Below are 20,589 nucleotides of genomic sequence, written 5' to 3' on the forward strand. Positions count from 1 at the left end.
TGAAATGGCTTCATACAAAAGGATAAAAAATGTTCACAACACTGTAGTTAGTCCATTTTTGTGGAAGTTCACAGCCACTATTTTCTCCGTTCTGTTGTACCTTCTTTCTGACCGGTCACAAGCTACGCCAAGCTTTATGGGTGATTCTTTTCTTTCCAATAAATGTATCAATTTTCTTTCAATGGGGAACAGCGGCAAGTGTTCTGTTTTTGTTCCTCCAAACAGGCCTCTCCCTATCTTACCTCCCTGATAAATGAACCGGAACATTCAAAACTGGGGGAAGGGCTCCAACTATTCTGTCTCCACTCCAGCAGGCTGGCCTTGCTCACTGTTATTTACCGACTGGCTCATTTCTCCTGCTGCTCCCTAATTTTATGTCGTTCCTGTAGCTTCTTTCCCTCATTCGGAGTCCAGATTACGTTCCCTAACTCCCTAACTTTTCCTTCGCTTAAGTACTAGAAGCTGGCTGAACCTTTTGGCTCTGACTTTTAAATTGTTTCTAGAATGCCAGCTTTCTCCCTCGGGTTTCATGTTTAGCTCCTTGAGGACAGGGACCTTAGACTTGGGCTGTGCATGTTCCACGGAGTTAGAGGAGTCCCATTCGGCGCATGCTTGCAAGGCATATTTGAAGACATCCATCATAGTTATTCATTTGGTAAATGAGATAATGAAAACTCAAATAGTAGCCAAAGGTAAATCATTAATTAATTCCCTCATTCATCACACCTGTACCAAAGCCTCAGGGCCTGGAGAACCTAGGATTGCAGCTCTCCTGGAGAAGCCACATGACCCTCGTGTCTCCATTTTGAGAAGATTCATTAAGTAATAAAGATCCATTTAGGGGTCTCAGGCAAAATTAACCGTGTGTGTGTGTGTGTGTGTGTGTGTGTGTGAGAGAGAGAGAGAGAGAGAGAGAGAGAGAGAGAGTGTTAGTGAGTATATTAGAATGCTATGTGGTACTTCCAAGAACAAAAACTTTCAAAACCCAGATCACAAGGTGCCATTCTGCTCACTAATTTTCCTTGCAACTAGTTGAAATTACGTTTTAGTTTGCAGGAAAGAAATCACCATCAGGATACGCCTTCGCCAAGTTGTAGTGTGTCTAGAAAAATAGTTCATTAATCGTGTCCCTTTACTGGAAAAACTTTAAACGTGGGAATCACCAATTTCACAAAATAACAGGACAAGAATTTCCTTGGTTTTTACGAAAACGTGAAAGCATTTGAGCTTTCAGGGGCGGGGGGCATTTGGGGCTGTGCTGCCACAGCACACTCCCTTGGGAGTCTCTCGGTAGCTGTGGGAACTTTCACCGAGCTGTCTCCACTGCCCACACCATTCCTCGGTTGCCATGTAGCTGGGGGAGCTGGCACCGGGAAGCTCGCTCGCTCCCTCAGCCTCCCGGGTCGCGCAGAGAGAATCTGGAAGTCAGGCTGCTGGGAGGGGGAGGGGTCACTTAGATCGCCCGGGCCGGGGTTGGCAGCCGGGCGTTTGTCATCCTCCCCCGCGCGCCTCGGAAAGTTTGTTTCTGAAGTTGAGGAGCTGTGAGGATTTTGTCCTCAGGTCGACGCCACGCATGAGCGCGCGACAGCAGTAGCAGCAGCAGCAGAAGAAGAACTTGGCTGCAACGCCATCACCCTGAGCGCCGAGGCTCAGTCAAAAGAAGAGCGCGGCGCCCAGGCCCCAGGCACCCGTTGCCACGGCAACCGGGGCGCTGGTCTCCCCGGCGATTCCGTCCCTAGAGACGGGACGGGGCGGGGCTCCAGGCGGACCAATACGACGGAGAGGAGCGTGGGTCTGAGACCCACGGTCCTATCCGGGCGCGGACATGGTTGAGTGACAGGGAGGGGGCGGGGCCAACGCGTCGGGCCGAGGAGGAGCTGCGCGTCTGGCGCGCGAGGAGTTCGGCCGGCCGCGCCGCGGCGAGGGTGACACACACACCATGGTCACAGCGCCCGAAGGACTCCGCGCCGCTGCCGAGCAGCACTCCCCGGCTCTCCCGTCCTCCACAGCCGCCTGGGCCGCGCCGTGCGCGGGCGGCCGTCGCTGAGGCGCTGCGAAGTCGCCGCGGGCCGGCGGGAGCTCGGTGGGGGTCGCCGCCCGGCGATGCTGCTGCTTCTCCGGTCGCCGTCCCTATCCGCGCACTCCCGAAGCAGCTCGGGGAAGAAGAGGCGGCGGCTCTCGGCGCCCGCGCGCTGCGCTCCGGTGGCTGCACCGGGGCTCCCCCACGCACCGGTAAGAAGCACGCGCGGCCCGGCCGGGTCGGCGAGATGCGCGGAGCCTCCCGGACGTCCCGTCGGGTCCCCTCCCCTCCCCCCGGCCCCCTCGGTTCCGTCGGCTCGGGTGGTGGGGTGCGCCGAGGGTGCGATGCACGACTCATGCAGAGTCTCGCCCAGGCAGAGACTCCCCCCCCCCCCCCCTCTCCGCTGTGGGAGCGGCGGGCCGTGTGGGTCACACACTCAGCGAGTGACATTGCCCTGTGGAGCTGGTGCGGACGGCGCGCGCGGAGGGAAGGGCTCCCGGAGTCTGTTTCGAATTTCTGTAAATGATTGTGGAGATGGTGTGGTGAGAGAGAGGCGGCCCAGAAGAATGCGTCTGTGAAAGGGATCGGAGAAGGGGGTGGGGACAGGGGGACAGAGGGACACCGCCTGATCAAGCCCTTTTATTAGTTTGCTTCTCTTCGCTCCTGGTCAGTCTTGCCGCCGAGCCTCACTTTAGCTCGTTAGGCGAGCGCGGAGAGCTGCAGAGTTAAAAGTTAAGCCAAAGTCACGGAACTTTTGGAAATCTAATTTCCCTCTGTTGTGTGTTTGGGGGGGGGGGCGGGGAGACACAGGGACGAGTTATACAGCAGTGCAGGTTGCTTTGACTTTACCGGACTTAAGATGGACACCTCCCCACAATTGCGACTAATCTTTTCGACAACCTTCTGTTATTTTCGCTTAATTGCATCTTTGAAATAACAAACGCGGTGACTTCATAGGGAGCTGCCTGGAGCTGAGTTTACTTCTCCGAAAATGGGGCAATCGGGTTTGTTTTCAAGGCGGGCCCTGCACAAAATGTGGGACACCTGAGCTGTGGGTTGAAGGACGCTGCTAACTAATTAGGAAGATTTAAAAAGGTGTATCTAGAGAGCTTATTAAAGGATGGGAAGGGGGAAAAGTACCTGTATTATGAAACGGGTTGGTATTTTCCCAAATTCTTTCAAACCGGCTTCATTCTCATTGTCTGCCAGTGGTGATGAGATACAAATAATTTCTTCACGTGAAGTTTTTTTTGTTTTTGTTTTTGCTTTTTTTTGTACAAGTTATTTCTTGAAGCTTTGTTTTTTTGTTGTTTTTTTACGAAGTTCCTGAAGATAATGACTCAATAGATTCATAAATTCATTCAGATAAATACCCTGTCATCCAGTCCTACGTGTACTTTGCAGTGTTTTTCATAACATTATGTTCTAAATTCGGTGTTCTCCAGTTTTCCTGGAAGTACCTGTGGGGAGAAAGGAGACGGCTATTAGAATTTCAAATGGAAGCTATTCATGATTAGTTAGGAAAAAGGATACATAGTGTCTTTTCACTGTCAACATCAGAGAACTGTGACTTCCTTTTCTAGTACATAGATTTGTCTTTGAATTTACATTATCCCACCAGCATTTTCTTATGCCAAGCCTTTCCTGTTTGTTTATTTATTTATTTATTGTAGGATCATTATCAACATCCAAAAGCACACACACACACACACACACACACACACACACACACACACACACACACACACACACACCACGTTCAGTTTAAAGGGCAGATTTGAATAGCACAATAGGGTGTCAAAAGTTGTAAAACTTGTTTTTTCTTGTTTGTTTTTAAGATGCTCCTTAAGTTCAGGATTTCAGCAGGAGAATTGACTGGCCATTTGTTTTAGGGTAGATAGTAGGTGTTCACCTTTTAGATGGTGGTGGGATGGGGCTGGGAGTGGAACCCAGGGCCTTGCACAGGCTAGGTGGGTGCTTCATACTGAGCTGCATACCCACGCCTAGGTCTTTCTCTTACAGAGCTTGTATTTTATTTAAGAGAAATGAGTCTAGCCATGTTTCATCTGTTATATTTAAGAGAAATGAGTCTAGCCATGTTTCACCTTTAACAGATTAGGGACTGGGTGGGTGAGCATTGTTGCTTGTCCATCAACAGCTGGATGTTTTTCTATTTCATCTTCTTGCCAAGTCCCAAATCTATTGTAGAAAATGAGTATCTGGGAAAACTGGAAATTCTTTTTTCTCTATTCCTTCCCCTTTCTTTCTGCCATTTAAAAAAATAAAATGTGAATCACTTTTATAGTGTAATGAAATTATAATTAATGGTATTTAAAACTGAGATGAAACACAGCCTCGCTCCAAGCCAGTACATTTGTTGGCATATTCTTATTTGGAATGTGTTTTGGGGAGTCTGTACCTCTCATTAGAAGAGTGAGTTTAAAGTATCAGGTCTCTGATGCAAATGGCATGACTCCTTTGATTTCATATCACTTTAAAAAGTAGGAGACTGAGAAAAGAGGCAAGATACTGCAGCTTAGGATAGAAAGCTCTTCTCTAACGGCAAAGGTAGGACATTTGCAACTCTGGATTCTCCCTCCCCCACCTCCTTTCCTGAAAGTTTTTCTCCATTTAAAAATTAAATCGGGTCTAGCACACAGAAACTGTATGTTTTGAAAAATAGCTTTTCATCAGTAAATTGACATATGGGCTAGTTAAAGTTATAAATTTCATGTCACATCAGAACTAGCATGCTAGCTACACTGAGAGAGGAGACCTTATAATAGTCTAGGGAAAAGTGGAAACATTTTTAAAAGATCCTTCCATTCTGCTTAGTGTTGTGCTGTGTTTTGAGACAGGGTCTCTCTGCGGAGCCCTGGCTGTTCTGGAACAACCTATGTAGACCAGCCTGGCCTGGAATTCACAGAGTTCTGCGTCCCCCTTTCCTTCTGAGTGCTGTGATTAAAAGCATGCATTACATACACCCTACTCTAGTTTCTGTGTCTGTGTCATGAGCAAATCCCCTGTTCTGTCTAAACTCCATTCCCAAATGTGTGGCCATTATTAATAGCTTGTAAAGCAGTAGGAAACCAACTGTTTAATTATTTACAAAAACCAACAAAACAAAAGAGTAACTCCCAAGAGATCACATATAGAAGCTGGTGTAGATACAACACCTAAACTTAAAGTGTTTCTGTCATGGCTTGTTATCTGATTTATAGGAGCCTTAGGAACTGAGGCTGCACTGTTACCTGTTTAGATGTCTGATTACCCTATGCCTGAAACTTGCTTTTCTATTGTTTTGTTTTCACGATGGAAAAGTATGAAAATGTTTTCAAAGAAACTGCCTGGAGCAGAACCTGTGCTGAGGAGTTCAAAGGCCCCAGCTGTCTGGCAGAGGTCTCCAAGTCCCAGAGACCTTCTGAAGGTCATTCAACAGTGTCTCCCTCCAGTTTAGCTAGAAGATGAGTTTAAGTGTGTGCAGACATGGTTAAGTGCAAGTTCACAGTCTTGTTCAGCCTGTTTGCTCTCCTTGCTAACCTTTTACAGAAAGAAATACCATTCTTGACTACGGGAGCTTGTGACTGTCTCCTGAGATCATTTCTGAGTGTCTAGACTGGTGGCTCTCAACCTTCCTAATGCTGTGACCCTTTAATGCATACAGTTCCTCATGCCTAGGTGACCCCCAGCCATAAAATTATCTTGGTTGCTACTTCCTAACTGCAATTTTGCTACTGTTATGAATCATAACATAAATATCTGATATGTGACCCTAGGAGGTTGTAACCCACAAGATGAGAACCACTGGTAACTCACATTTAACATTAGAGTTCTTTTGTTTTGTTGTTGTTGTTGTTTTCATTTGAATCTGGGTTGTCCAAAGGCCATCAAAGAAATATCTACCTCATTTAGGTCCATGTTTCCTTTCTTGTGTTCTTTGTAGCTTAGAGTCACTTAGATAGGTTTTTTGGTTTTGTTTTGTTTTTCGAGACAGGGTTTCTCTATTGTTTTGGAGGCTGTCCTGGAACTGGCTCTGTAGACCAGGCTGGCCTCTAACTCACAGAGATCCACCTGCCTCTGCCTCCCAAGTGCTGGGATTAAAGGCGTGTGCCACCAATTCCCGGCACTTAGATAGGTTTTAATACTTTTTATGCTCAGACATCCCATATCAAATAAAACACTCCTTAAGGTAAGATCCAGGCATCTGAAGTTCTAGAAGCTACTCAAGAAATTACACCACAGACATACCTTTGGAAGCAATGCTCTATCTTCACTTACATAGTATAGAAAACTCAATTCTCACAAAGGCAGCCATCTTCTAATGTCATTATAGTCATTCTGTGTGTGTTTGTAATGTGCATGGGAGCATCTGCACATGCATGTGCATGAGTCTTCTGAGTCATTTTTCAAGCTTTTAATTTTTTCCCTTTCCCCCCTTTTATTTAAATTAGAAACAAGCTTCTTTTACATGTCAATACCAGTTCCCTCTCCCTTCCTTCCTCCCCTGCCCCCCAGCCCCCATCTCATCCCCTTTCTGCTCCCCAGGGAGAGTGAGGCCTTCCATTGGGGGATCTTCAAAGTCTGTCATATCATTTGGAGAGAAGCTAGGAAACAAGGAGGACCCTAAGAGAGACATAGGTACATGGTTCCCCGGAGAAGGGGAAAGGGACAAGATCTCCTGAGCTAATTGGGAGCATGGGGGGAGGGGAGAGGGAGTTAGAAGAAAGAGAAGGGGAGAGGAGGAGGGGAGAGGAGGACAGGAGAGAGCAGGAAGATCGAGTCAGGGGAAGACTAGAGGAGAGCAAGAAAAGAGATATCATAATAGAGGGGGCTATTATAGGTTTAAAGAGAAATCTGCCACTAGGGAAATTTCCAGAGATCTACGAGGTTGATTCCAACTAACAATCTAAGCAATAGTGGAGAGGCTACCTTGAATGTCCTTCCCTGATGATGAGACTGATAACTACCTTATATGTCATCCTAGAGCCTTCATCCAGTAGCTGATGGAAGTAGAAGCAGACACCCACAGCTAAACACTGAATTGAACTCAGGAATCCAGTTGCAGAGAGGGAGGAATGATGAGCAAAGAGATCAAGACCATGCTAGAGAAACCCACAGAAACAGCTGACCTGAACAAGGGGGAGCTCATGGATCCTATACTGATAGCTGGGAAACCAGCATAGGACTTTTCCAGACCCCCTGAACAAGGATGTCAGTTTGGAGATCTGATTAATCAATGGGGCCCCTGGTAGTGGATTAGTATTTTTCCTTAGTATATGAATGGACTTTGGGAGCCCATTCCACATAGAGGGGTACTCTCTCAGCCTAGACACACAAGGGAGGGTCTAGGTCCTGCTCCAAGCTTTTAATTTAAACCATGTGCAGTCTATTTACTTGTCCTCTCTGATGCTGGGGTTAAATCTGGAGCCTTGCTTATGTCCGACTCCATTCCCAGACTTGAAGTTGCTCTTTTCTAAGACTTGTTTTATTTGTGTGTATGAGTATTTGCCTGCATGTATGTATGTGCACTATGTGTGTCTGGTCCATGGAGTCTGGAAGGCAGCACTGGATAACTGGAATTCCAGACACTTGAAACCTCAATGTGGGTGTTGGGAACTGAGCCTGGGTCCTCTGCTAGAGCAACACATGACCACTGAGCCATCTTTCCAGCCCTCCAAAATTGTTCCTTTAAGAAGAGATGAATGCCGTATCTTTTTTTTTTTGAGGGGGATTGTGTTTTGTTGTTTTATTAATAAATTCTGTGACTGCAATGCATCCTGGTTATGCCCCCCTCTTCCCTTACCCCCCCCTCCGAGTCCTGCCAGTCCCTTTTTCCTTACAAACCTCTTACCCACAGTCATGTCCTTCTGTCTTGTTCTCACAGAGTTTTACCAAGGCTGTCTGTGTGGCCACAGATTTTGAACTATCCATTAGAGCCGGCCGCGCTCACCAGTGGATATGCAACTTGATTCTCTGCCTTCCCATCTTCCCAGATGTTGCTGTATTGACTGTTCTAGGTTTCATCTGGAATTAACTAAAAGCCAAATGACTGGCTACCACCTGTGAGGTGTTTGATTGTTTTTATTTTTGTTCATTTGTTCTGTTTTTTTCTTAATTAAATCATTTGAAGAGGGAAGATCCACCTTTATTCCGGGCCACACCTTTTGCTGACAGCCTGTATAAAGGACATGGAAGAAGGAAGCTTTTGCTCTTCTTGCTCTCACTGACAAGTCCGTTCCTTCACTGGCATTAGAACCCACTTCTTTGGATTCTCACATATACAGAAGACCAGCGGAGACATTCAGCCTCATGAACTGAACAATTGCTGGGTTCTTAGACCTTCCATTGGTAGACAGCCATTGTTAAACTAGCTGGACCCCTAGAATGTAAAGCATTCTCATAAATCCCATAAATATATGTGTCCCTTCTGTGAGTTCTGGTCCTATAGAGAATTCTGACTAATGCAGTTGGCAATAGTTTCACAGTAAGTGATAGGGCTGTGTTATCCTTCCTCATCCACAATTCCCTATTGGTGAAAGTAGCTTGTATAGGCCTGGTGTCTGTAGGTGCAGCTGTGCTGCCATTATGCTTAGAAATTGCATTGTGTAGCCCTTCTTACCTAATGGCTCTTCCATTCTTTCTGTCTTATGCAATGCTCATTGAGCCTTAGAAGGGTGGTATAACTGTTTAGGCTGAGTCCTCCAGTGTCCCTTGTATCAGCATCTTGTGCAGTGGTAAGTTCCTGTATGCCCCTCTTCTTATAGCAAGATGTGGAGAGTCTTGAACGAGAACATACCCATATGCCCAGGTACTCAAGTACCTGATTCTCTTTGGTGGTGCTGTTTGGGTTAGTTTAGGAGATTTTGCCTTGCTGGAGGAAGTATGTTACTGGGGAAGCCATGTGCTATCCCCAGTTCTTTCTCTCTGCTTCCTGCTTATAGTTCAAGATGTGAGCCCTCAGCTTCTGACACCAGCCACCATGCTTCCTGACTGCCTCCTTGATGGATTCCTCTCCCTTTGGAACCATAAGCCAAAATAAATCCTTTCTTAAGTTGCTGTGGTCATTGTGTCTTACCACAGCAATAGAAAAGTCATAAATACTAGCAGTTTCTCTGGTTAAAATGAAGCAGCCTTTGTTTGTAGGTATGAACACTGATATTTAAAATGTGGTTTGATGGTATTAATTCAACCAAGAAGCAGTATTAGGTTCCCACCTAGGGTCCAAGACCTCCTCTGTCATTGACTTTGGACTGGGTTTAAAGGACCAGGTATGGATTCCCTCTTTGTGGAGCAGCCCTCGCATGCAGTCATCTAACAGTTGGTTGCCCCCAGTGTGTCACTGTTGCATCAATGGGTACTCACCTGGTAGGCTGGAACTGTACTACCTAGAGTTCCCACTGGTTTAGACCATTGATGTTCTTACTCCTAGTAGCTGCATAACACCATGCAACACTAAGAGAGGCCAGCAGGGAGAAAGCTTCCCTATCCGCTCCAGCTTGATTGCTCTGTATGTTGCATCCAAGGTGTGTGGTCTTTCCAGCAGTAGGTTCTTATGACGTAGTTCTGGAGAGTAACTTTTCTAGTTAGCTTTTTCTTGCTGTGGTATAACACCCTGACGAAAAACTGCTTGGGGGAAAGGGTTTATTTGACTTATACTTCCATAGTTCAGCACTGAGAGAAGTTGAAGCAGGACTGAAGCAGAGGCCACACAGGAATGTTGCTTATTTCCTCGTTTAGCAAACTTATACAACGCAGGACCATCTGCCTGGGGGTGTACCACTTACAGTGGGTCCTCCTACAGAAATCATTAATGAAGAAATGCCCCACAGACATGTCCATAGGTCAGATCCTCCATCGAGATACCCTCTTTTCAGGTGACTCTAACTGTTAGGTTGACAAGGGTTAGCCAGCACAGTAACCCAGGCTCCCAAAAGCTACATAGGCTCTTGCCATTCTGATATGAATGAAGTGGGGAATTTTACATGGTTTGTCTTTTCTTGCTCGATGACTTCCATTTCTTTTGGCAACTCTAACTTGTTAGGGAAGCTGAGAGTTGTAATTTTTTGGTGGATATTTAGTTGTCCTAAAACAAATTATAGTACATATTGGGGATCCAAGTATTGGTCTTTCTGAATTCAACATCTTGTGTCTGTCTGTCTGTCTGTCTGTGTGTTTTGTTTTTGAGAGAGCATCTTGCTATGTATCCTAGTCTGGCTGTGAACTCTTTGCTCTTTATTCTCACTCTCCACACAGATAGGATTACATTTGTGTGACTACACGGGGCTTCCTGTGGGTACCTTGAATACTGCACGTGCTCCTTGGGGAGGCTAGCTTATGGCAGTAAGACCATTTGGTACCTTTGTTCTTTGCATTATTTGGTACTTCATTCTTGGTAATATATCATTCATTCATGCAGCTAGGCAATCAGTTAATATTAACATTTTAATGAAACAAATCAACGTCTATTCATAGCCATTCATAAATGTTTAGTTTTTGTGAAAACAGAACCCAGAGTGTCATGCTTTGTTTATTCACATTCAGAGGGTAGTTAGGAAGCACAGCATAGCAGAAAGAGTTCAAATTTTTGAGTTTAGGTAGTCCTCGGTGTAAGTTTTAGTTAACGGAGTGATTTTGGATAAGTTTTTTTCTGAGTTTGTTTCATAAAATGGAAGAAAAGGTAATATCTGCTTGGTAAGGTTTTATAAGCTTTAGTTTTGAGTGATAAATATATGAACAAGTTGAGTTTATAGGAATTTCACTCTTCTTATAGGAATTTCTGCTTACCTTAGAAATTTCCACAATGCTGAAGCCTGAGTTATCTCCTTATCACTCAAGATTTAGCTGCCCTGCCTGTGCTTTTGTTATCAGATTTTTTTTTCATGTGAGGTTTTTAAATGCAGCATAACTGTACCTGAGCTACTTTAGGATTAAAGAGGAAACAAGATGGGTAAACCTATCCTGTGCCTTTGAAAACGTGACATAAGGAGACTGATGAGAAATACTCACCATACTTTTAGACTACAGCTAAGACAGCAACAACAGTTGTCAGTGTTTGTGTAAACCATCTTATTCCTGATGTAAACAGTTTACAACGTTGTGAAGTCTTTCACTAGCCACTTAATGCTTAGGATTACTTTATTTTGAGAAATACTGGGGGGTTGGGGGGAGAAAAATGGTTTCTATCACCAAACTTAGTTGACAGGTTTTTAAAAATAAGTTAACTTTTTATGTTATGTGCATTGGTGTGAAGGTGTGAGATCCCCTGGAACTGGAGTTGCAGACAGTTGTGAGCTGCCGTGTGGGTGCTGGGAATTGAACATGGGTCCTCCAGAAGGGCAGACAGTGCTATATCCACTGAGCCATCTCTCCAGACCCCAATAATTTTTTTAAGCACAGAAAAGATAGGAAATGATTGTTTATTGTAGAGTAATAAACACAGTAGGAGTTTTCACAAAGAAAGTGTGGGCTGATGAGAAGAGAGGACACGCTTGGAAGCACAGCTTGGTGAGCTGAACCTTGAAACTACTAGACACCTGGAATGAGCATGCTGTGTCCTAGAGAAAACAAGTGAATGCACGAGAAAGGAAGTGTGCAACCGGAAGTGCTAGAGGTGACTTGAGAGAGTGGGGAAGGGAGAGGACAGAAGAGGGCGGACCCTAGAGACCCAGGGAAGTGTAATGCCAGTGCAGGGGGAGTCACGTGGGACAGCGGCTGCCTAGCCCGGGCAACCAGTGAGAGTTGGGTTAGTAGGAAAGGAAGAACAGGCTGGCAGCTGAAGCTCTCCCTGTGTTGAGGTGGGGAGAGGGAGGAAGCTAGCTAAAATTGAGTGTGTGTTGAGTGACAGTGAGGAGAGCTGGGTGAGCTGGAGGTCGCGGACCTGAACAGCATTCCTTCTTTAGCAGGGTTTCTAGACTGATTCTGTGAGATTCCGTGGCAGGAAGAGTAATAAGAAGGAGTACTGTCTCTTTGGCAAGCTCTGTCTGGAAGGAAGGGAGTGACATTTAGGTGGAGGTATTCCTATAGTGCAATCAGAGCCCTTTCCCCTGGAAAACCGGGAAGGTTGCATGGGTTTTTTTCCGGCAAAGTGGAAAAATACTTTTTCCAAGACTTTGTGAATTTACACAATAAGCCAGCTATTGACTGAATTAAATTTATTTATTGTGTACTTCTGCTATCTGACTGTTGTTAGAGTAGACTGGGGGAGGATCTTGACTACTGATAAAATGTGTGAGGTATTTGTTTCATTGAAAATACCTGGTGACAAGTTGGCTGCTGGATCACTTAATCTAGACCTGGAGCTTGTGTTTAAAATGAGCCAGACAAGCTGTAAATTCAGAAACTGTTTAAATGAAAACAAGTCCCTTTCGCTTGTGCGGCACTCTGCTATTGTAGCTGCATTTAATTTGCCATTGGGGCAATTTTACTGTCAGCCTCAGCTTTTATGCTTATTTATTGATGATGATAAATCACTCGGATTCAAATCCTTAAAATAATTGGTGATGCTTTCTAAAACTTTTTTTGACCACAAAAGAACTTTCTGTCCTCTTCTTAGAGATTAACGTTGAACTTGGCAAGTATCTACTAAAAGTTTTGAAATGAATCCTAACTTTCCGTCTAAATCCAGGTAAATGCTTTATCTGGTTTACCATCAAATGTGGTTCAGCTCAATAAACATAGTAAGCAATTGACCACTTGATGTTAACTTTTTAAAAAGCTTTTTGAATTTATTTGTGTATGTGAGTGTGTGTGTGTGTGTGTGAGTATGAGTGTGTGTGACACAGCACATGAGTGGAAGTCAGGACAACTTTATGGACTTGATTCTTATTTCAACTTTATACAAGTTCTGAGAGTTGAACTCTGTTGTGAGGCTTAGCAACAAGAACCTTTACCCAGTGAGCCCTCTCATGGGCCCCTGATGTACACTTTTCATTTTCAGAAAACACATGGACTCCTTCACTATCTACAGATACTTAATTGTTTTTTAGTGCCCTGGTTGACTCATTTAATCTGGTAACCTCGTGATGTGGTACAAGATTGTAAAATGGCACCCTAACTCGCCAAGTCATGACGGGTACACGCATGATTAGTAGGATGCACCCAGCAGTTCCTGTGTGTTCTCCGTTGCTGCTACTTTTAAAACAAAGCTCTTTTTTAAGGTTTTGAAAAATTGCATTTATTAATTTAGTGTGTGCATATGTGCTCGTGCACCCTATGCTTCCTCATGTGTGAGGTCAAAAGATTGCTTGTGGACTTGGCTCTATCCTTTCATTTTGTGGAACCCAGGGACTGAATGCACATCATCTGGCCTGGTGGCAAGTGCCTTTGCCATCTGAACCATTTTCCAACTCAAGAAATTTCTAAGAAAGGAAGTATTTCTAAGGAAAGTTCCAGAGGGAATAATGTTAGTCTATCAACTAAATTATCAAACTCCCGGTTTACTTACTCACTTGAAAATATGTTACTTCTTGAATATGTGGAAAAGATTTAAGCAAGAAATGTTCATTTATTATTACTGGGAAGGATAGCTTGTATGACACTACCTATGTGTAGGGGGCAGAGGACAACTTTGTGGACTTTGATCCTTCACTTTTACGTGGGTTCCAGGGATCAACTCAAGTTACCTGGCTTGTGTGGAAACCACATTTACATCTCAGAGGGTAAATAACCAAGACTTTCTAACTCTGTCACAAGAAAAACATTTATCATATTATGTGCTACAAGGAATAACGTATGATTTATTTGACATATAAAAATGTTTTGTGGCTCTAGCAATAGAAGCCTGGGCCTTATACATGCTAGTGATGCATAAACATATATAATGCTTGAGCTAGCCTTCTTCTGCAAGCTGTTCCATTAAGTGATATTCTCCAGCCCTAATACATATAGTATTATTTTAACATCTTTAATGCCGTCCTCAAGATTCAGCAGTCTATAAATACGATTTGGTGTCATCACGATCTGTACATTAAGCCAATACAAGCCGCGTATAAGTGTGTGAGTGCGTGTGTGGATGTTTATTGCCTTTCAAATTACTGCTATTGAAATGGATACAGAAAAGGTTACAATAAAATTATGACATCTTTGGGTAGTCACTGTGAGCCAAGCATACTTGTAAGAATTTGAGCTAAGCATGTGGGTCCATATCTGTAATTCCAGCCCTTGAGAGGGAAATGCAGGAGAATTGCAACAACTTTGAAGCATGGGTTATATGGGTTTTTGAGCACAGTCTAGGCTATGTACCCTGTTTTTTTGTTTGTCGGTTTAAAGACGAAGGCTTCATACCTGTCCAGTGATATGGCTGCTTGACCTAGTTTTTTTTGTTTGTTTGTTTGTTTTTTGTCATCTTAACACAAGTTAGAGTTATCTAGGAATAAGATAGGAACCTCAGTTGAGAAAATGTCTCCATCCCATTGCCTATAAGCAAGTCTGTAGGGCATTTTCTTGATTACTAATTGATGTGGTAGGGTGCAGCCTGTGGGTGGTATGGCTCCTGAGCAGGTGGTCCTTGGTGGTATAAGAAAGGTTGAACAATCCATGGAAAAGAAGCCATAGAATAGTTCCCCATGGGCTCTGTCTCAGTTCCTGTCTCCAAGTTTCCTCCTTGGGTCCTTGACCTGCCTTTTCCTCATGATGGAGTGTAATCTACCCCCACCCCTCCCAAGCTGCTTTTGGTCATGGCATTTTATCACAGCCATAGAAATCAAACCAGGATACTGCCATTAATCCTGTTTTACTGATGAGAACAAAGGCTCAGAAATACTTAATTAGTCCCCAGAAGTCACCCTGCTCATTGATAAGGCTTTGAACCCACGTCTCTGTTTCCACAGTCAAGTATCTTTACTGTAATTTCTCATGTAATTAGTGTCTTGAATTTAGTAGTGCGACAAAGAAGGGTAAGAAAATGATCTCAAAATTTTGTAGAAATGGAGGGGATTTGGGCACTTCAACTTGGCACCTAAGTTTATAAAATGGTCCACCGGCCTTTAAACAGTTTGTTATAAGAGTGGTCGTCATGCCTCAGCTTTTTGTGTCTGTGTCAACATCCTGATCCACTAATGCTTCACTTATGGTCTCAGCATTGAGTGCTTAGAAAGCTAGGAAAGACAAGAAAGCAAAGAAAGAAACTGAAAATTGGAGCTACTTGGGTGCATCACAGCACTTAGTTATAGTGATGTAGAACTAGAATGTTGTGTGCTTACAGAAAAGGAATGATCGGAGACTCTCTAAATTTTTATGTGAATTTTGTGATCAGCAAGAATTAGTAATAAAGAACTCTGTAAAACAGAAATACAATGTCCAACGAGGAAGAGAAATCTTAGTAATAAAGCATGATTATAACCATAGTTGCTGTCTTAGTCGGGGTTCTGTTGCTGTGAAGAGCAACTCTTATAAATGAAATCATTGGGTGGCTTACAGTTCAGAGGTTCAGTCCATTATTATCATGGTGGGAGATGACAGCATGCAGGCAGACGTGGTTCTGGAGAGGCAGCTGAGAGGTCTACATCTTGCATAGACAACAGGAAGTGAACTATCAGTGGGTGTGGCTTCAGGATATATGAGACCTCAAAGCCCACCTCTACAATGACACACTTCCTCCAACAAGGCCATACCTACTCCAACAAAGCCACACCTCCTAACAGTGACATTCCCTATGAGCTTATGGGGGACCAATTACTTTCAAACTACCAGAGTCCCTGTTTTTTGTTGTTGTTTTAATGAAGAATTTCACATAAAAGTTAGAAAGCAGGAAGGTGCCCTAAATGGTGATATGTAGGAGGAAACCAGCTCATTTTCAATGTTAGATTGTGAAGAATCTGTTGAATTGAGAATTACGATATCTGACCTGAAGACCCTTTTTAAATGTGAAGTAGGCTGGTTAATTCCCATGTGTTGTATAATTTAGACTAAATGTTTGTTATAGAAACAAAAAGTACTTAGGTTGAGTGATTGCCTGACAAAGACAGTTAGGTAAACATATTACTGATTTCAAATACAATGTTTTAATGTAGAAATCTGATCTTCAAAGTAATTCATGGCACGTACCCCTGTTGTCTTTCTTCTTCCAAATATGGAAATTGAAATAACACTAGATAAATTAATTTATGCAAAATAGTATAGATAATAAGTGGAAAAGTCCACGTTTTGTCTATGCAATCTGGTTCCAAGCCTGTACATTAAATATTTCAAGTAAAAATCATTTCTAACTTTTGGTTGGGACTGGAAATAATGAACTTACTAAGATAAGCTTGTTAGAGACAGCTCTGAGCAGCTCCAGCTTGTGCGCTTTGTGTATTGAAAATTGTTCCTTGGTTTATTTGACAGCTGTTATTTACAGAAATCAGAACTACTACAAAGTTTTCTTCCCTTTTGAGTCAGTTCTTTCAGTGTGGATTCTTTCTTTGGTCTTCATTGGAGGGGTAGAGTTTGCATCCTAAGACTTCTTATAGACAAAATTTTAAGTCTCCATTAAGCATTTCCCTCCACTCTGTTCATATAATCTTTTTTTATTCTTAGGAATTATGTACTCGTATCCACAGGCAGGTAGGTCACATGGCCACATGGCTCTTTTGTAAAGCAAATGTTTCTGTTGTCCACAGAAAGGCAGGAGCTGTGTGGACTTTAGTAACCTGGCAGATGTTTACTCTACACTGTCTAACCTGTGGGTATCTTTGTGTGGATTTTAGTAACCATGACAGATGTTTACTCTGCACTACCTAACCTGTGGATATCTTTATGTGGATTTTAGTAATTGTGGCAGATGTTTATTTTATACTGCCTAACCTGTGGGTATCTTTGTGTGGACTTTAGTAACTGTGGCAGATGTTCGCTCTGCGCTGTCTAACCTTGGGTATCTTTAGAATGGATAAAACAGTGTACTGTACCACCCTGAGATTCACTCTGTCACCTTCTTCCTTTATATCCAGATCCCTCCCTGAGTGACTTTCTGAAAAGTCAGGTGGCAGCATTGCTGATGCCACATTGATCTGCTTGTCTTCCTTAGCTTGGAAATGTATCGACTCTCCTAGTACCGGATAAATACGTGTCTGTTGAAAAGGGTTTCGGCAAAGGAAGCTCTCCCCACCCCCAGAGTATCACATATTTTTCTTCTTCCTCACATTACCTAATGTGTCAAATTTTCTGACACTTTTGAACTATTACCACCATCCCCATTTATAACATTTAAGTTGGAAATTTCCTTTTAATGGATTTGCTAAGTACTGAATAAAACTAAAGCAGTATCATTCTATGTTCGGGAGGAAGACTTTTCGTCTATTTCCGTTTCCTTAGAGGATGAAGGTGCAAAGAAGCCAGGTGTACAGCAATTCTCAATTGTTTTGTTTATTTATAGACAGGTTCTCACTATGTAGACCAAGGCTGGCCCCAAATTTACAGAGATCCATCTGCCTCTGCTGGTGTGCTGGGTTTACGGGCATGTATTTTATACCCATTCTTTGCATTTATTTAAAAATTAAAAATCTATTTAGTGTGTGTGTGTGTGTGTGTGTGTGTGTGTGTGTCATATGTGTGCATGCCTGCTTACCACAGTGTGACTGTTGAAGTCAGAAGACAACTTAGGGAAGTTGATTCCTATCTTCCGCAGTGGATTCTGGGGGACCACACTCAGGTCTTGAGGCTGGCACAGTAAGCGCCTTTGCATGCTGAGCCACTTCACCAGCCCCACAATCTCTAAAACCATGTTTGTCTGCTTTTGTTGGTTTAAGAATGAGCAGGAATGCTGGGAACTAAGTGTGCACTTACTTGGTGTGCTTCAAGGCCAGATTAATTTTCCTGCTTCAGTGGATTGAGAATGATGCATGTTTTAGGGACCTTCCCTTTTAGGGATTGGCTTTTTTGATTATTATTTTATGTAATTCTCTAAGTTAGAGCGACATGCAGCTTAATGTGCTGGGACATTACTAATACAGTTGCTTTTCTCCTAAATGCCTGGAGGGGCAAAAAAGGACCTGGCGCCTGAGCAGGGCAACCACAGTGATGGAAACCACAGTGAACTTGGGCACTCCAGCCACTGCATGCCTGAGGGCTACCATAGCCCCAAATGCTTCCACAGGGTTTGTTTCACTAAGAAATCTCTTTGAATTTGTGGACTCTTCTAATTCCTAACTATTGGCTCTCTCTCTCTCTCTCTCTCTCTCTGTATATATATATTTTTTTCAAAATATGCTGTAGCCAGTTGCTCTGTCTGCCAACCAATACAAGTTTGTAGGCCAAACCAAGGCCATGGCTTGGCAACATGTGCCCTAGTTTGTCTTAACTTCACTCACGTGGATTGACTGTACTTTGTTTTGACATTTATTGGGGGATAATAGTGATTGTAGTGATTCCATATGACGGATTAACATTTCTCCCTCACATATCACTGAAATAAACAACAGACTATCCCTAAAAGGCAAGGAAGATATCCAGAGTGTACACATATCAGTTACTTAGTTTCCAGGGTTTTCTTAGAAAAATTTTATTGTCAAGTCTTTCTTTCTCAGGGCCAGCCATTCCTTTTCTTGCCTTCACATTCAGCATCTCTGTGCTGTTTCTATGAATGTTCTTTTCATTGGCCAGAATTGTAAAAGGAAAATCCTTCTTAGAGAAACTGAAGAAGGAGAGTCACGTTGGATCTGACTTTAGCTGCACAAACTTCAGGCATTCTTCCTCGAAGCATTAACATTCCTTAGCCTTAACACTGTTCCTTTCAAATGTGCTTCTTAAACAGAAGAATGGCCGGCTTTAAGACTGCTAATGAAAAGACCCACAGAAATAATGTAGAGGGCCGACCTCTTAACCATGTAAGAACTGACCCCAGTCCATCCGGGGTTGGAACTGAGCTGCCATTTACTGTGGCTTAGTTTAGAGAAATGCATACAACAAGTGAAAGTTCTGCTTCTAACACAGGTGTAATAGCAGGAATGAAATTTAGTCAACTTCCTGCAACAACTAGAATGTAGACAAGCTAACAAACAGTTTTCAATACATTGAACATCAAGTAACAGAAGGCAGTAGTCCCCAAGAGGTGGGCATGACTTGGGCTGTTTGACTTTCCAGCTTACTACGTTGAGAGTTTCCAGGATGTGGCTCTGGATCTGCGGGAGGCTGGGGGCTGGTAGAGAAATGACTGTCTGGGTTCAGATGCAGCTGGGTGTCAAGAGCGTCATGGAGACTACTGGAAGGTGCTGGAGCCTCACAGAGGGGCCTCTGAGTTTCCAGCCCAGTAACCAGAATCACTTATATGTGAGGAAACTGCCCAAGATCAAAAAGGAACCAAACAATGAACTAGAAGAGACATTTGTGCTTATATTAGGCCAAGGATAGCACCTGTTCCTGCAAAGTAGTCCGGGAAATCTCAGGACACCAAGTATATTGGGTAGGGTGCTTGGAAACAAGCTGCCTAGTAGAAAGCAACTGTTAGCACCGACTGAGCACTGGCCTGGATAAGCATAAGACATTTTTAAAACAAGACCTCAGAGAAACAAACTTCAAATTCCTCAAATAATTTCACTGACTTCGTACAAGAGACAATCCAGGCAGCATAAAATTCAGCATATTTAACATCTAACAAAAAATGTTCAGAGATGCAGATAAGCAGAAAAATAATGAGAAGTAAATCAGTAATCAAGACTGACTTGTGAGTCGCAAAGAAGTTAACATTAGTAGGTACATTAAAATAAATTTCATGTTGTATACTGTGCTTGAAAGTTTAGAGATCCAACTGTAAGGATTCAGGGATTATTCTGGCTTGCCCATCACCTGGCAGAATGCACTCAGACAGTACCCCAGGCAGCCCAGGGTTCCATTGTAATGAGCATTCTTCCCGCCAACCTGGTCCCAGAGCGCATCAACCCCCAAATAACACACAGAGACTATTAGTTACAATGCTGTCGGACAATGTCTGGGGCTTCTCATTGACTAGTTCTGTCTTAAGTATTACCCATAACTACTAACATATATTTCTATAAGGTCTTATCTTACCGAGGACACCAGCCTCATGCATCCTCTCTTCCCGGGATCACATGGCAACTCTCTACCCTTGACTACATTTCCTGGAATTCTCCTCGATTTCTAGTCCCAGCTATCTTGCTTCCCTATTGGCCAACAGTGCTTTATTTATCAACCAATAAGACAAACATATATACAGGACTTCCTCCAACATTCCATGACTACTAGTCTGCTCACAGGTGCAAAGGACCCCTTTAAAAGAAAGATCCCCACCCACTTATGCTCTCTTTTCTGCTATTCCCCTGGGGCAGACAGAACTTTTCCTGCCTCCCTGTTCTTTTCTGTTCTCTCTCTCTCTCTCTCTCTCTCTCTCTCTCTCTCTCTCTCTCTCTCTCTCTCTCTCTCTGTGTGTGTGTGTGTGTGTGTGTGTGTGTGTGTGGGTTATTTACCTTATTTTCTTACTTCTCAGTAAAACAGGTCTCTGTTTCCCTATCTGCCTACCATTCATCACCTGCCCCAGGACTGGGATCCTTGCGGTCCCAGCTTGGTACCTGGACTTGCCACCTGTTGTCCTAACCCATTAGTCATTATTCCTAGCACCAACTGTTAGGGACATTGAGGTT

At 43.5% G+C, this 20,589-nt stretch overlaps 1 protein-coding gene across 1 annotated transcript in view; it reads left to right on the forward strand.

Annotated features, from left to right (window-relative positions):
* Positions 1-1,892: 1,892 nt before the first annotated feature.
* The window catches only part of Ptpn13 (protein tyrosine phosphatase non-receptor type 13), a 161,325-nt gene continuing 142,628 nt past the window's right edge, over positions 1,893-20,589 (forward strand). The window contains 1 exon segment of the mRNA XM_040747543.1: positions 1,893-2,232. The gene's annotated coding sequence lies outside the window, so the exon portion shown is untranslated.

Source organism: Mesocricetus auratus, unplaced genomic scaffold, assembly GCF_017639785.1.
Source record: "Mesocricetus auratus isolate SY011 unplaced genomic scaffold, BCM_Maur_2.0 Super-Scaffold_100006, whole genome shotgun sequence".
Classification (NCBI taxonomy): domain Eukaryota; kingdom Metazoa; phylum Chordata; class Mammalia; order Rodentia; family Cricetidae; genus Mesocricetus; species Mesocricetus auratus.